Below are 17,516 nucleotides of genomic sequence, written 5' to 3' on the forward strand. Positions count from 1 at the left end.
AATGGAACATGTGGACAGAACATAGAGAATGGAACACGTGGACGGAACAAAAAGAATGGAACACGTGGACGGAACAAAGAGAATGGAACACGTGGACGGAACAAAGAGAATGGAACACGTGGACGGAACACAGAGAATGGAACACGTGGACGGAACAAAGAGAATGGAACACGTGGACGGAACAAAGAGAATGGAACACGTGGACGGAACAAAGAGATTGGAACACGTGGACGGAACAAAGAGAATGGAACACGTGGACGGAACACAGAGAATGGAACACGTGGACGGAACAAAGAGAATGGAACACGTAGACGGAACACCAGAGAATGGAACACGTGGACGGAACACCAGAGAATGGAACACGTGGACGGAACAAAAAGAATGGAACACGTGGACGAAAACAGAGAATGGAACACGTGGACGGAACACAGAAAATGGAACACGTGGATGGAACACAGAGAATGGAACACGTGGACGGAACACAGAGAATGGAACACGTGGACGGAACACAGAGAATGGAACACGTGGACAGGACACAGAGAATGGAACATGTGGATGGAACACAGAGAACCGCCTGGAAGTTTTACTGATTTTCTGGTTTACTCTTGAGAATCAATGGGAGATATTCATTAAAAGTAAATTCACCATATTTACAAGCAGAGTTTATTATCCCCTAATTGGGTAGTAAAATGCAGGGGAAATTCATTGTGCATGATGACGGAGACTACTCTGAAGTTGTGCATTAATCCTCCGCTTTAATGACAACAACAAAAAAAGCTTTTCTTCCAGTATGTACCGTATATCAAATAATTTACTCATCAATTAGAAACTGCAGGTTTTATTGTTTTTTTTCCTATGGTAGCTACATAATAAAGTCAAGCAAAAGAAACATAGGGGCAGCCATTGTGATCTATTTTTTTCCCCTCAAATAAAATAACAGTAAGTGCCCCATAAAATGGTGCATAGGAGAAGCTCAGTTGATTGCTCCATTTCTGTTAAGTTGGCTACAAATATAAACAGCCTTTGAGTAAAATCACAAATCTTAAGTCACAAAGATGGTTTTTTTTAATCTGTTTGTACATCCTGAGCCTACTGGTTCATGCACACAACGTCAGACATAAAATAGACTAACACACATGTATTGCAATGGATCAGGGTAAATTTATATTCCACTCATGGGTAAAATTATGAATTTCATTGTGCAGTGTATTATCAGATTTATTTATCCTGAGCTTAAAGAATTGAGCTTTTACCTCTGGACAAGAAGTGAGGGGTCAGCCGAGCAGAGCTGACCGTGCTAAAAGAGGAGGAAAGCTGATAGAAGGGTTTGCAATATGACACAGCTACACATTGATCTTATCCGAAAGGTGTGTCTTCTGTGAGCTATACCCAGCACTGTCTAATCATGCAGGAGGTTAGACCAGGAGATCAGCTCTGTATCCTTACATCTCACACACTGAGAAACCTAGGCTTTGGTGAGGCGCAGTCTTTTTCTGCTGTGCTGCTCCCTGGTAATGATTGGGCAACTCATACAGGAAGAAGAAGTACACGCCCCCAGTGAAAAGTAATTGATAACACCCACTTGGACTTACCGTTTTCTTTTTGATTTAATATGTGCCAATACTTTGCTAATATCGCCGTAACTGAGAGGCAAAATTGCATAATGTGTCTAGTTAAAGAAGTTGTCTTCTACATGGGCAACTTCTCCTCATACCCCATGCTTGGCCCCGAAAAAATACAAAAGCTTATACTCACCTCCCATGCCAACACCGTTCTCTAGGGTTCCTGTGCTGTTTTGACACGTGACTCCAGTGCCCAATCAGCGCTGACGTCACTGTCTCTGCCTCCTGTTGAATTGAACATGAAGAGCAAGTGATAAAGTAGCTAGAGCCCCAACTTCCTCTTCATGTTTGATTTGTCCTAAGGCGGGCACAGAGATGCCGGATCAGATTGGGTGCTGGAGGCACGTGTCACAACAACCACAGAAGAACTCCAGGACCGCAAGTGCTGACACAACGGGAACAGCGCCACCGAGGGAGGCGAGTAAAGTTTTTTTTATTTACTCGGGGCCAAACATCAAGAAGGGGTTGTCCAAACAGTGTACAACCCTCTAACCATGACAAATTTTGGGTGCTGGAGGCACGTGTCACAACAACCGCAGAAGAACTCCAGGACCGTGAGTGCTGACACAGTGGGAACGGCGCCACTGAGGAAGGCGAGTAAAGTTTTTTTATTGAATCGGGGGCAAGCATCAAGAAGGGGTTGTCCAAGTAGTGGACAGCCCTCTAACCATGATAAATTTGGTTAAAAGGTCCACTTTAATCCAATAAAAATGTTTGAAAGTATCCAGTCAACCCCTTTTTCCATCTTCAGGGGGACGAGGCAGGGCTGTCCTCTGTCACCTTTGTTGTTTAATATTGCCCTTGATCCTTTACTAAGATATCTGGAGATGATCCCTTCCTTTGGGGGCATAGGGGTCGGTCACCATACACTTAAAACTTTGGCATTTGCTGATGATATCTTACTCATGATATCCAATCCTAAGGAATCCATTTCCTCTATAATGGACGCCTTTAATGAATTTGGAGTAGTTTCGGGATTTCGTATAAACTTTAATAAATCTCATGCTTTAGCTATTTTTAAAATTGCTCAGAAACGGTGGCCGTTCCCTTTTCCTTTTCAGTGGAGGAGAAATTCTTTACCTTATCTTGGCGTTGACCTACCATCAAATCCTCTTGATATCTATAAATTAAATGTTCAGCCTCTTATTTCTGTAGTTATACAAGAAATTCAATCCTGGAAATCCCTTAAATTATCCTTTGCAGGTAAAGCCCATCTAATTTATATGATCTCTTTCCCTAAAATACTCTTTCCTTTACAGACGCTCCCGGTTCTACTTTCTAAAGCTGATGATAGGCTACTGACACGAGCCTTCTGCCAAATTATTTGGGGCTCAGAAGGGGGCTCTAGAATTAGTGTTTTTAAGCTACAGCAAACCAAATCTTTGGGTGGACTTAATCTCCCAAATTTACGCCTCTACAGTATAGAGGCTGCTTTTCGCCATTCCCTTGATTGGATATTCGCCTTTAATCGCTTCACTAATACCCCAATAGATGAGGCCATGTGTAGACCCTTCAGCCTCCCAGCATTGCTTCACCTACGAAATGCTGAAATTCCAGTGGAGGTTAGAGATAATCCTCTATTATGGTCGGTAATCTTGGGATGGCGTCAATCTAGACGAGTTAGCGGTCTTAACCCCCACATCTCAATGTTTCTTCCCTTTCAAGGTAACCCCTCTTTTCTACAAGGCAAGTCAGCTCTCATTTACAAGGTGCTTGGAAACATTGGGTGTAGACTGGTCTGAGATACGTTAACAAATAATCAATGCCTTCTTGCCTTAGAGGACATGGTTTTCAAATACCCAATCCTTACAGATGACAATTTTACTATCTCTCAAATTAGACATTACGTAAGCTCAATATTGCGAGACATACCGGATGATACTAGAACACACTCTCTAAATTTAATATCCATTAAAGCCCAAATGGGAACTTATTCTATGAGTCTTATATATAAATCATTAAAGCCTTCTATACATTGGTCAGACTCTTCACCAGGCCCTGGAAAATGGGTTGCTCAATTAACGAACTGTCGGGTAAATGACCTTTTGAAAGCCACTCTGTGTATTAACTCTAAATTACCATATGACAGTTACATAACCATGTCTCTTATGATATTTCATAGAGTATACATCTCCCCGGAGGTCAAGTCTAAAATGTCCCCCTCAGGGGACTATCCCTGCCTTAAATGCTTACACTCTCCAGCTGATATTTTCCATTGCCTTGTGGGACTGCCCAAAAATAAGGGAGGTGTGGGATACTCTTCTGCAACATCTCATCAACACTTTTGACATATCTATCTCTCTCTCCCCGGAGTGGGCCATATTTAATATTCTCGCACAGGACCAGTTGGCGAGGCTTTCTGTCCAGCAGCGCCCCATCTTGTTCATACGGGCTGCAGCCACACGTAAAAGCATTCTCCATTTGTGAGCACAGGATGCAACACCTTCTTTAAGCTTAATTGCTACAAAAGTAACATATCTCTTCAAAATGGATTGGATAGAGACCTTACTTAATAAAGAAAAAGACACTGACCGCTTTTTTTTCACATGGTCCTCTTTTATCAATACTCAGACATCTTCCACAAGCCAGGCGATACATAGTTGTTTCCAGCTCACCAACTGGTATATGAGAGAGCAGCTTGCCGGTAATATCCCTGTTAGACTGGATTGAAATTGTGTTACGAAGTTATGGAGTTTGCCCGGGGGAGTGGAGGGGGAGGGGAGGGGGGGTTATAGTTGAAAAAATGCAGTCTAATGTTAATAATATTGCATAAATGTTCTTCTGTTATGTTATTGGACATTATATGTATATTTTGTATTACACTCAATAAAGACGGTTTAAAAAAAAATGTTTGAAAACAGATGGTCGGACATTATGACATCACTGATGGTCGGCCATTATGACATCACTGATGGTCGGCCATTATGACATCACAGATGGTCGGCCATTATGACATCACAGATGGTCGACCATTATGACATCACCACTCGCAGTTACTTATGCTGTGTACACAGGGTTCCGGCTGCCATTTTGGCTCCCTAGTGACTGAGTGCATTTGCAATTTTTCGCTATGGCTGAATTTCTTCTAGACAAGCTTCAGGTAGAAGGATTATTGGAGATTATTTACACCCATTGCTCTGACATTAAGCTTCTACCACCCGATGGCGTCCTCGGCTTCACTCACCGGCTGGTGGTGGAGCTAGTGCAGGACTGCCTGACCAAGTACCACCAAGACCGTCTTACCTCAGAGTATCTGACGGATTTAACCCGGAACATCAGGACATTACTACAGCAGGCTGAAGAAAGATCTCAAGATGGAGATTTGGCTTTTGTTAAAGAAATGGCCGAAAAAGTCCTGTATGTGCTGGAAGGTCCGGCCCGCTCCCCGGAACGCCTGGAGACACCACAAGGCGAGTACAAAGACGGGGAAAATGTCCCCCTGGAATCCCCGGACCCTAACACGAGTCAGGCGGGGTCGAGCAGCGATCTGACCACAGAAACCCCTGAGCTGCCGGATCCTGAGAGTGTGATCTGTGAGATCCCGGAGATCCACGAGCCTGCCACTGAGACACCAGAGGGCGACGACAAAGACGGGGAAAATGTTCCCCCGGAATCCCCGGACCCTAATACGAGTCATCTGGGGTCGAGCAGCGATCTGACAACAGAAACCCCTGAGCTGCCGGATCCTGAGAGTGTGATCTGTGAGATGCTAGAGATCCACGAGCCTGCCACTAACTTGATGGAATCATTGATCCCGGCGAGAAAGCCGCATATGAGCGACTTCGAGACATCCAAACTGATCAGCGGCGGATGTTTTGGGGCTGTCTACTTAGTGCAGCACAAATACTCACAGCAGATCTTCGCTATGAAGAAAATGGCGAAGAAGAACCTGGAAACTGAAAAACATGTGGACTCGGCCTTTCTGGAGAGGGACATCATGACCTTCGCTGTTTGTCCCTTTGTGGTCTCCATGCTCTGCTCCTTCCCTACTAGATCTCACCTGTGTATGGTCATGGAGTATGTTGGAGGTGGAGACTGTGGGTCCCTTCTAAGCACCAGGGGCCGTTTATCTATCCCCTTGGCCCGTCTGTACTTTGCAGAAACAGTTCTTGCTGTGGAATACCTGCACAGCTATGGTGTGGTGCACCGAGACCTGAAACCGTACAACCTACTGATTACAACTGCTGGGCACATTAAAGTCGCCGATTTTGGGCTTTCAAAAATTGGTGTCATGATACCAAAAACCAACAACTGTAAGCAATCAGTGAAGGACATCTCCAGAGAGTTCAAGGACCTTGAGAATTGTGGTACCCTGAATTACATGGCCCCAGAGGTCATCCTAATGAAAGACTACGGAAGACCTGTTGACTGGTGGTCAATGGGGATCATCCTCCATGAATTTCTGGTGGGATCTTTACCATTTGATACGGATTTCATACCTGAGCTTAAAAGAATGATTGTCATGGGAAAAATACCTTGGAATTACAAACGCTGTCCACCCCGTGAGGCTAAGAACCTCATCACTGACCTGCTCAAATAAAATCCTGAGCAAAGACTTGGGACAGGTGGAGCATTTGAGATTAAGGATCATCCATTCATGAAAAAAATCGATTTTGACAATCTTCTAAATCAGAAGCCGATGTATATTCCTCATCTTGTGTCAGATGTGGACACCAGCCTCTTTATCAATCACGCTCATAGAGACATGCTTATGGTCTCAGAGAATGAAGAGGACACAAGTGAGGACAAGGACCTTGACTTCCAAAATTTTACGTCATCCTCTGAAAGGCTTTCTAAACTCTGCACCATCGCTACCATCACGATGAACAATGAGAATTCAAAGTCCCATCCAGAGTGTACCCAAGCATCAAACATCGATAAAAGAAAATCTGAAATAAATCCAAATGCAGAGCAAGAAAGCCCAGAAAATATAAAAAAGGAGAAAAAGAGAAGAGGTTCCACCTTCCTCCGGATCTTATCATCCTGCCGGCGTAGATTATCCAGGGCTGCCCGCGTGTTTACATGTTGTTGCCGCTCCCCTACAGACATCTAAAAGATGGTAAACCTCCACATCCAGTGCCCTGAGGTCCAGCAGATCCACCATCACTGCTGGAGAAGTATAGAAGTGCAATTCCACAACAGTTTTTTTAATTTTTTTTACCATGTTCACCAAATGCTAAATCTGACCTGCCATTATGATTCGCCAAGTCATTATGAGATGACAGATACCAAACATGTATAGATTGTTTTTTATTTACGTGGTGAAAAAAAATCCAAAGTTTAATAAAAAAAAAAATTGCACCATTTTCTGAGATCCGTATCGTCTCCATTTTTTGGGATCTGGGGCTGGGTCAGGGCTTATATTTTGTGCGCCAAGCTGACGTTTTTAGTGATAGCATTTTAGGGTAGATACGATTTTTTGATCACCCATTGCTATGAACAAAAAAACGTAATTTTGCGGTTTGGATTTTTTTCTCGTTACGTAGTTTACCAGTCAGATTGCTTTTGTATTTTGATAAATTGGGAGTTTCTTAATGCAGCAATATGAAATATATGATCGCTTTTTTGTGTTGTTTTATATTGACTAGGGAAATATGAACTTTAAACTTTTTTTTTATATTTTTTAAAACATTTTTTTTCCACTTTTGACTTGCTTCAATACAGTAGTCTCCATAGAAGACTTGAAGCTGCAATCATCTGATCGCTTGTGCTACGTATAGCCCTGCTATGTGTAGCAGAAATCATCATCTCCAGGGGCGTCCGTGGGTGTGGTTTGTGACACGCTTCCGGCACGCATGTGTTAAATGCCGCTGTCAGAGATTGACAGTGTCATTTAACATGTTAGCAGCCGCAGGTGGATCGCAATTTCGGCTGTTAGGAGCACATGACAGTTGATCAAACCAGCTATCATGTGTCAGAAAAGATGCGGGCTCAGCGTCGGACTCGGAGCCCGTATCAAAGGGAGGGAGGCGACCTAAGATGTACTTATATGTGATAGGTCGTGAAGGGATAAGTAGAACAATATTTTATTTTTCAAAACTTATGTCTAAGTTCAGAAAAAAAAACGAATATAGGAGGTCAAAATGCAAAATATAAGGACAACAGAGGCCAACAGATTGGTGGAAGGGAGTGCTAAAAATTATTGGGTAAAGAGGTGCAAAATACTTGCCCCTGGAAATTGCAGCCCACAAACACCAGTAATTCTTGGCAGGTTCATTACAGAAAAATTAGTAATTAAAAAGTGCCACTAAAATCACTGGGCTGTGTAATACATGAAGGTGCTGAGCCCTCCAGAATGAAAGGTTTTTTCATAATTTTCTCTCTGCCATTATATTTCAATGTCCCGGTCAAGACAGACTCAATAATTCCAATTTATACAGTAAAGCCGAAAGCCGACACGTGAGCTACAGAAAATAGAAAGTCTCATCCTGTTACGTCTGCTTTAATGACCAAAGTGAAATCTGCAATAGTTAAAGGGAATCTGTCAGTAGGATCAACCATCCTAAGCCGTCTATATAGGTTATAGGAAGCTGAGTAAAATGATATGGTTTTCTTAATATGTAAATGAGCTGTTAAGATCTATGGGCCGGATATAGATCTCCCTGAGAATCTGCCTGTAAATAAAAGGGGGCATTTCCAGTGGAGACATGTAATGACTGACAGTCTGCTCTCCTGATCTACACATCTCAGAGTTGGAACACCCTCTTTCATTTAAATAAGCTCTGGAAGAGGATTTTCAGGGAGGTCTGTATGGGGCTCATAGAAATTAACAGTTAATTTACATATTTAAAAAAATTATGGATTTCTTTAGAATAAGACATCGGAACACAGATATCCAAAGACATACCAAAAGGGAATTTAGATTGTGAGCCCCATCGGGGACAGTGATGATAATGTATGTAAAGCGCTGTGGAGTATGGCTATACAGTTGTGGCCAAAAGTATTGACACCCCTGCAATTCTGTCAGATAATACTCAGTTTCTTCCTGAAAATGATTGCAAACACAAATTCTTTGGTATTATTATCTTCATTTAATTTGTCTTAAATGAAAAAAAACACAAAAGAGAATGAAGCAAAAAGCAAAACATTGATCATTTCACACAAAACTCCAAAAAAGGGCCAGACAAAAGTATTGGCACCCTCAGCCTAATACTTGGTTGCACAACCTTTAGCCAAAATAACTGCGACCAACCGCTTCCGGTAACCATCAATGAGTTTATTACAATGCTCTGCTGGAATTTTAGACCATTCTTCCTTGGCAAACTGCTCCAGGTCCCTGATATTTGAAGGGTGCCTTCTCCAAACTGCCATTTTTAGATCTCTCCACAGGTGTTCTATGGGATTCAGGTCTGGACTCATTGCTGGTCACCTTAGAAGTCTCCAGTGCTTTCTCAAACCATTTTCTAGTGCTTTTGGAAGTGTGTTTTGGGTCATTGTCCTGCTGGAAGACCCATGACCTCTGAGGGAGACCCAGCTTTCTCACACTGGGCCCTACATTATGCTGCAAAATTTGTTGGTAGTCTTCTGACTTCATAATGCCATGCACACGATCAAGCAGTCCAGTGCCAGAGGCAGCAAAGCAACCCCAAAACATCAGGGAACCTCCGCCATGTTTGACTGTAGGGACCGTGTTCTTTTCTTTGAATGCCTCTTTTTTTTCTCCTGTAAACTCTATGTTGATGCCTTTGCCCAAAAAGCTCTACTTTTGTCTCTTCTGACCAGAGAACATTCTTCCAAAATGCTTTAGGCTTTTTCAGTTAAGTTTTGGCAAACTCCAGCCTGGCTTTTTTATGTCTCGGGGTAAGAAGTGGGGTCTTCCTGGGTCTCCTACCATACAGTCCCTTTTCATTCAGATGCCGACGGATAGTACGGGTTGACACTGTTGTACCCTCGGACTGCAGGACAGCTTGAACTTGTTTGGATGTTAGTTGAGGTTCTTTATCCAACATCCGCACAATCTTGCGTTGAAATCTCTTGTCAATTTTTCTTTTCCGTCCACATCTAGGGAGGTTAACCACAGTGCCATGGGCTTTAAACTTCTTGATGACACTGCGTGCGGTAGACACAGGAACATTCAGGGATTTGGAGATGGACTTGTAGCCTTGAGATTGCTCATGCTTCCTCACAATTTGGTTTCTCAAGTCCTAAGACAGTTCTTTGGTCTTATTTCTTTTCTCCATGCTCAATGTGGTACACACAAGGACACAGGACAGAGGTTGAGTCAACTTTAATCCATGTCAACTGGCTGCAAGTGTGATTTAGTTATTGTGACGGCCATCTGCGAATCTGGGCTGTAGTAGAAACAGCACCCCGAGTAACCCTGATACCCTTAATCCCTATACAGGGATCTGGAATTGTAGCAAGGCCCAGGGGGTAGCTGTCTAGAGGAGCAGTGGACCAGAGCAGGACGGCCGCCAAGGGGTCAAAACTAAAACCCGCAATCAAGGTCAGGAGGCAGGAGTCGGAGGCCGGAGGGCAGCAGAGGCACGAAATCAGCAGACAGAAGGAGAGTCAAAATTCCTTTAACCTGGCTGTTCGGGATATATTGTGGTGGTATTATGGTCCATGTTAGGAACCTCCTGACTTGCCTCCTTTACAAAATTTTTTTCTTTGGTCACTTGACCTGAGTATTTGCTTATAATAGGGTTGCTTTGCCAGAGGGGTGGCCCTCGTGCTTTGCTTGTATGCTCCTTGGTGCACTATTCTACTATGTATATTTATTTATATATTTTGCATGTTTAATAAACATTTATATTTTTATACAAAAAAGTATCTTTCTTGCTATCACCGCGCACTCCAGTTTCTCTTGTCATGGCATAATTCATTGGAGTTGGTGTATTTGTTTGCTGGGAGGCTCACCAGGTGGTGATGTCATCCCGTGCATTTTTATGCACACTGATTTTGTTTCTAGCAAATTACAAAGTAGCACGCAGGGGAACCAAGAATATATCCGGCGGCTTGCAAGACCAGTCCCAAGGTATTTGAGGGATCAGGTCCTCCCTCACAGGTTCCTGGACTGATGATGTAATTAGGGCCGCCCCCAGGACTAAGCCAGATGGAGATGCAGTAAGCCCTACATGACTGACAGAGGGGCGGAGCCTGCGCCCACCAGATGCCTGCGCAGGAGCCTCTTCTCTGTCACCACCCTCACCCTGGAGCAAACTACGGCGCCTCCCAGTGGCTGAGGCAGGAACAGCCGTCCCTGAGTCCGACGGCGACGTGACGGTCCGGCGCCTCCTAGTGGCCGAGACCGGAACCGCAGGCCCCGAGTCTGGCGGTGACGTCAGTCCGGCGCCTCCTAGTGGCCAAAGCCGGAACAGCAGGCCCTGAGTCTGGTGACGAGGTATCAGTCTGGCACCTCCTAGTGGCCGAAGCCGGAACAGTAGGCCCTGAGTCTGGCAGCGACGTGACAGTTATTGTCAACACATGTTAGGTGGCACAGGTAAGTTACAGGTGCTGTTAATTACACAAATTAGAGAAGCATCACATGATTTTTCGAACAGTGCCAATACTTTTGTCCACCCTCTTTTTTATGTTTGGTGTGGAATTATATCCAATTTGGCTTTAGGACAATTCTTTTTGTGTTTTTTTATTTAAGACAAATTAAATGAAGATAATAATACCAAAGAATTTGTGTTTGCAATCATTTTCAGGAAGAAACTGAGTATTATCTGACAGAATTGCAGGGGTGTCAATACTTTTGGCCATAACTGTATAGGCAAAAGCATAATAATAATAGGTACTTTTTTCAGCTACTGTACCTATGACCTACATGTCCATACAGATGGCTTAAAAGAGGTTATCCTACTGACAGATTCCCTTTAAAAACAATACATTTGTGTCATCATTTAAAAAAAAACACTGATTTAGAGAAAATATTTTCTAATAATTACTTAAGAGAAAAGAATTCTCAACATAATCTTTGCCAACTTAAAATCCTTTTTCTGTATGTTACGCTCTGTGTCCCAAGGCTGAATATTTCAGCTGAGTAAAGGAAAAAGACTGGGCCTTCATTGTAGCTCAATATGTCTGGAAGGGGGAACTATGCGGTCAGTTTCTACAGTAATACCAAAATATTTAAAAAAATGCTACAAATATTATAATTTGCTTCCTTCATGGAGAAATTACATTAGCGAGTTGAAATGCTTCACATAATGAAATAGAAGAGATGAGAATTGCCGTGGATGGAACACAGGGAATGGAAAATGTGGACGGAACACAGAGAATGGAACATGTGAATAGAACATAGAGAATGGAACACGTGGACGAAACAAAAAGAATGGAACACGTGGACAGAACACAGAGAATGGACCACGTGGATGGAACACAGAGAATGGACCACGTGGACGGAACAAATAGAATGGAACACATGGACGAAACACAGAGAATGGAACATGTGGACAGAACATAGAGAATGGAACACGTGGACGGAACAAAGAAAATGGAACACGTGGACGGAACAAAGAGAATGGAACACATGGACGAAACACAGAGAATGGAACATGTGGACAGAACATAGAGAATGGAACACGTGGACGGAACAAAGAAAATGGAACACGTGGACGGAACAAAGAGAATGGAACACTAGAGAATGGAACACGTGGACGGAACAAAAAGAATGGAACACGTGGAGAAAACACAGAGAATGGAACACGTGGATGGAACACAGAGAATGGACCACGTGGATGGAACACAGAGAATGGACCACGTGGACGGATCAAAGAGAATGGAAAACGTAGACAGAACACCAGAGAATGGAACATGTGGATAGAACATAGAGAATGGAACACGTGGACGGAACAAAAAGAGTGGAACACGTGGATGGAACACAGAGAATGGAGCATATGGACAGAACATAGAGAATGGAACACGTGGACGGAACAAAGAGAATGGAACACGTGGACGGAACAAAGAGAATGGAACACGTGGACAGAACAAACAGAATGGAACACGTGGACGGAACACAGAGAATGGAACACGTGGACGGAACAAAAAGAATGGAACACGTAGACGGAACACCAGAGAATGGAACACGTGGACGGAACAAAAAGAATGGAACACGTGGACGAACACAGAGAATGGAACACGTGGATGGAACTAAGAGAATGAAACAGGTGGACAAAACACCGAGAATGGACCACGTGGACCGAACAAAGAGAATGGAAAATGTATACGGAACACAGAGAATGGAACACGTGGACGGAACAAAAAGAATGGAACACGTGAACGGAACAAAGAAAATGGAACACGTGGACGGAACAAAGAGAATGGAACATGTGGACGGAACACAGAGAATGGAACATGTGGACGGAACAAAAAGAATGGAACACGTGGATGGAACACAGAGAATGGAACACGTGGACGGAACACCAGAGAATGGAACACGTGGACGGAACACTAGAGAATGGAACACGTGGACGGAACAAAAAGAATGGAACACATGGACGAACACAGAGAATGGAACACGTGGACGGAACACAGAAAGTGGAACACGGGGACGGAACACAGAGAATGGAACACGTGGACGGAACACCAGAGAATGGAACATGTGGATGGAACACAGAGAACTACCTGGAAGTTTTACTGATTTTCTGGTTTACTATTGAGAATCAATGGGAGATATTCATTAAAAGTAAATTCACCATATTTACAAGCAGAGTTTATTATCCCCTAATTGGGTAGAAAAATGCATGGGAAATTCATTGTGTATGATGAAGGAGACTTCTCTGAAGCTATGCATTAATCCTCCGCTTTAATGACAACAACAAAAAAAGCTTTTCTTCCAGTATGTATATCAAATAATTTACTCATCAATTAGAAACTGCAGATTTTATTGTTTTTTTTCCTATGGTAGCTACATAATAAAGTCAAGCAAAAGAAACATAGGGGCAGCCATTGTGATCTATTTTTTTCCCCTCAAATAAAATAATAGTAAGAGCCCCATAAAATGGTGCATAGGAGAAGCTCAGTTGATTGCTCCATTTCTGCTAAGTTGGCTACAAATATAAACAGCCTTTGAGTAAAATCACAAATCTTAAGTCACAAAGATGTTTTTTTTTTAATCTGTTTGTACATCCTGAGCCTACTGGTTCATGTACACAACGTCAGACATAAAATAGACTAACACACATGTATTGCAATGGATCAGGGTAAATTTATATTCCACTCATGGGTAAAATTATGAATTTCATTGTGTAGTGTATTATCAGATTTATTTATCCTGAGCTTAAAGAATTGAGCTTTTACCTCTGGACAAGAAGTGAGGGGTCAGCCGAGCAGAGCTGACCGTGGTACAAGAGGAGGAAAGCAGATAGAAGGGTTTGCAATATGACACAGCTACACATCGATCTTATCCGAAAGGTGTGTCTTCTGTGAGCTATACCCAGCACTGTCTAATCATGCAGGAGGTTAGACCAGGAGATCAGCTCTGTATCCTTACATCTCACACACTGAGAAACCTAGGCTATGGTGAGGTGCAGTCTTTTTCTGCTGTGCTGCTCCCTGGTAATGATTGGGCAACTCATACTGGAAGAAGTACACGCCCCCAGTGAAAAGTAATTGATAACACCCACTTGGACTTACCGTTTTCTTTTGATTAAATATGTGCCAAAACTTTGCTAATATCGCCGTAACAGAGGCAAAATTGCATAATGTGTCCAGTTAAAGAAGTTGTCTTCTACTTGGGCAACTTCTCCTCATACCCCATGCTTAGCCCCGATAAAATAAAAAAGCTTATACTCACCTCCCATGCCGGCACCGTTCTCTAGGGTTCCTGCGCTGTTTTGACACGTGACTCCAGTGCCCAATCAGCGCTGATGTCACTGTCTCTGCCTCCTGTTGAATTGAACACGAAGAGCAAGTGATAAAGCAGCTGGAGCCCCAACTTCCTCTTCATGTTTGATTTGTCCTAAGGCGGGCACAGCGATGCTGGATCAGATTGGGTGCTGGAGGCACGTGTCACAACAACCACAGAAGAACTCCAGGACTGCAAGTGCTGACACCACGGAAACAGCACCACCGAGGGAGGCGAGTAAAGTTTTTTTTATTTAATCGGGGGCAAGCATCAAGAAGGGGTTGTCCAAGTAGTGGACAGCCCTCTAACCATGACAAATTTTGGGTGCTGGAGGCACGTGTCACAACAACCGCAGAAGAACTCCAGGACCGCGAGTGCTGACACAGTGGGAACGGCGCCACTGAGGAAGGCGAGTAAAGTTTTTTATTGAATCGGGGGCAAGCATCAAGAAGGGGTTGTCCAAGTAGTGGATGATAAATTTGGTTAAAAGGTCCACTTTAATCCAATAAAAATGTTTGAGAGTATCCAGTCAACCCCTTTTTCCATCTTCAGGGGGACGAAGCAGGGCTGTCCTCTGTCACCTTTGTTGTTTAATATTGCCCTTGATCCTTTACTAAGATATCTGGAGATGATCCCTTCCTTTGGGGGCATAGGGGTCGGTCACCATACACTTAAAAAGTTGGCATTTGCTGATGATATCTTACTCATGATATCCAATCCTAAGGAATCCATTTCCTCTATAATGGACGCCTTTAATGAATTTGGAGCAGTTTCGGGATTTCGTATAAACTTTAATAAATCTCATGCTTTAGCTATTTTTAAAATTGCTCAGAAACGGTGGCCGTTCCCTTTTCCTTTTCAGTGGAGGAGAAATTCTTCACCTTATCTTGGCGTTGACCTACCATCAAATCCTCATGATATCTATAAATTAAATGTTCAGCCTCTTATTTCTGTAGTTATACAAGAAATTCAATCCTGGAAATCCCTTAAATTATCCTTTGCAGGTAAAGCCCATCTAATTTATATGATCTCTTTCCCTAAAATACTCTTTCCTTTACAGACGCTCCTGGTTCTACTTTCTAAAGATGATGATAGCCTACTGACACGAGCCTTCCGCCAATTTATTTGGGGCTCAGAAGGGGGCTCTAGAATTAGTGTTTTTAAGCTACAGCAAACCAAATCTTTGGGTGGACTTAATCTCCCAAATTTACGCCTCTACAGTATAGAGGCTGCTTTTCGCCATTCCCTTGATTGGATATACGCCTTTAATCGCTTCACTAATACCCCAATAGATGAGGCCATGTGTAGACCCTTCAGCTTCCCAGCATTGCTTCACCTACGAAATGCTGAAATTCCAGTGGAGGTTAGAGATAATCCTCTATTATGGTCGGTAATCTTGGGATGGCGTCAAGCTAGACGAGTTAGCAGTCTTGACCTCCACATCTCGATGTTTTTTCCCTTTCAAGGTAACCCCTCTTTTCTACAAGGCAAGTCAGCTCTCATTTACAAGGTGCTTGGAAACAATGGGTGTAGACTGGTCCGAGATACGTTACCAAAAAATCAATGCCTTCTTACCTTAGAGGACATGGTTTTCAAATACCCAATCCTTACAGTAGACAATTTTACTATCTCTCAAATTAGACATTACGTAAGCTCAATATTGCGAGACATACCGGATGATACTAGAACACACCCTCTAAATTTAATATCCATTAAAGCCCAAATGGGAACTTATTCTATGAGTCTTATATATAAATCATTAAAGCCTTCTATACATTGGTCAGACTCTTCACCAGGCCCTGGAAAATGGGTTGCTCAATTAACGAACTGTCGGGTAAATGACCTTTTGAAAGCCACTCTGTGTATTAACTCTAAATTACCATATGACAGTTACATAACCATGTCTCTTATGATATTTCATAGAGCATACATCTCCCCGGAGGTCAAGTCTAAAATGTGTCCCTCAGGGGACTATCCCTGCCCTAAATGCTTACACTCTCCAGCTGATATTTTCCATTGCCTTTGGGACTGCCCAAAAATAAGGGAGGTGTGGGATACACTTCTGCAACATCTCATCAACACTTTTGGCATATCTATCTATCTCTCCCCGGAGTGGGCCATATTTAATATTCTCTCACAGGACCAGTTGGTGAGGCTTTCTGTCCAGCAGCACCCCATCTTGTTCATATGGGCTGCAGCCACATGTAAAAGCATTCTCGATTTGTGAGCACAGGATGCAACACCTTCTTTAAGCTTAATTGCTACAAAAGTAACATATCTCTTCAAAATGGATTGGATAGAGGCCTTACTTAATAAAGAGGGACGCTTTTTTTTTCACATGGTCCTCTTTTATCAATACTCAGACATCTTCCACAAGCCAGGCGATACATAGATGTTTCCAGCTCGTCAACTGGTATATGAGAGAGCAGCTTGCCGGTAATATCCCTGTTAGACTGGATTGAAATTGTGTTACGAAGTTATGGAGTTTGCCCGGGGGAGTGGAGGGGGAGGGGCGGGGGTTTTTATAGTTGAAAAAATGCCGTCTAATGTTAATAATATTGCATAAATGTTCTTCTGTTATGTTATTGGACATTATATGTATATTTTGTATTACACTCAATAAAGACGGTTTAAAAAAAAAATGTTTGAAAACAGATGGTCAGCCATTATGACATCACTGATGGTCGGCCATTATGACATCACAGATGGTCGGCCATTATGACATCACTGATGGTCGACCATTGTGACATCACCGCTCGCAGTTACTTATGCTGTGTATACAGGATTCCGGCTGCCATTGTGGCTCCCTAGTGACTGAGTGCATTTGCAATTTTTCGCTATGGCTGAATTTCTTCTAGACAAGCTTCAGGTAGAAGGATTATTGGAGATTATTTACACCCATTGCTCTGACATTAAGCTTCTACCACCCGATGGAGTCCTCGGCTTCACTCACCGGCTGGTGGTGGATCTAGTGCAGGACTGCCTGACCAAGTACCACCAAGACCGTCTTACCTCAGAGTATCTGACGGATTTAACCCGGAACATCAGGACATTACTACAGCAGGCTGAAGAAAGATCTCAAGATGGAGATTTGGCTTTTG

This window comes from Dendrobates tinctorius, unplaced genomic scaffold, assembly GCF_039654945.1.
Source record: "Dendrobates tinctorius isolate UK_male_01 unplaced genomic scaffold, ASM3965494v1 ptg000016l, whole genome shotgun sequence".
In the NCBI taxonomy this organism is placed as follows: Eukaryota; Metazoa; Chordata; class Amphibia; order Anura; family Dendrobatidae; genus Dendrobates; species Dendrobates tinctorius.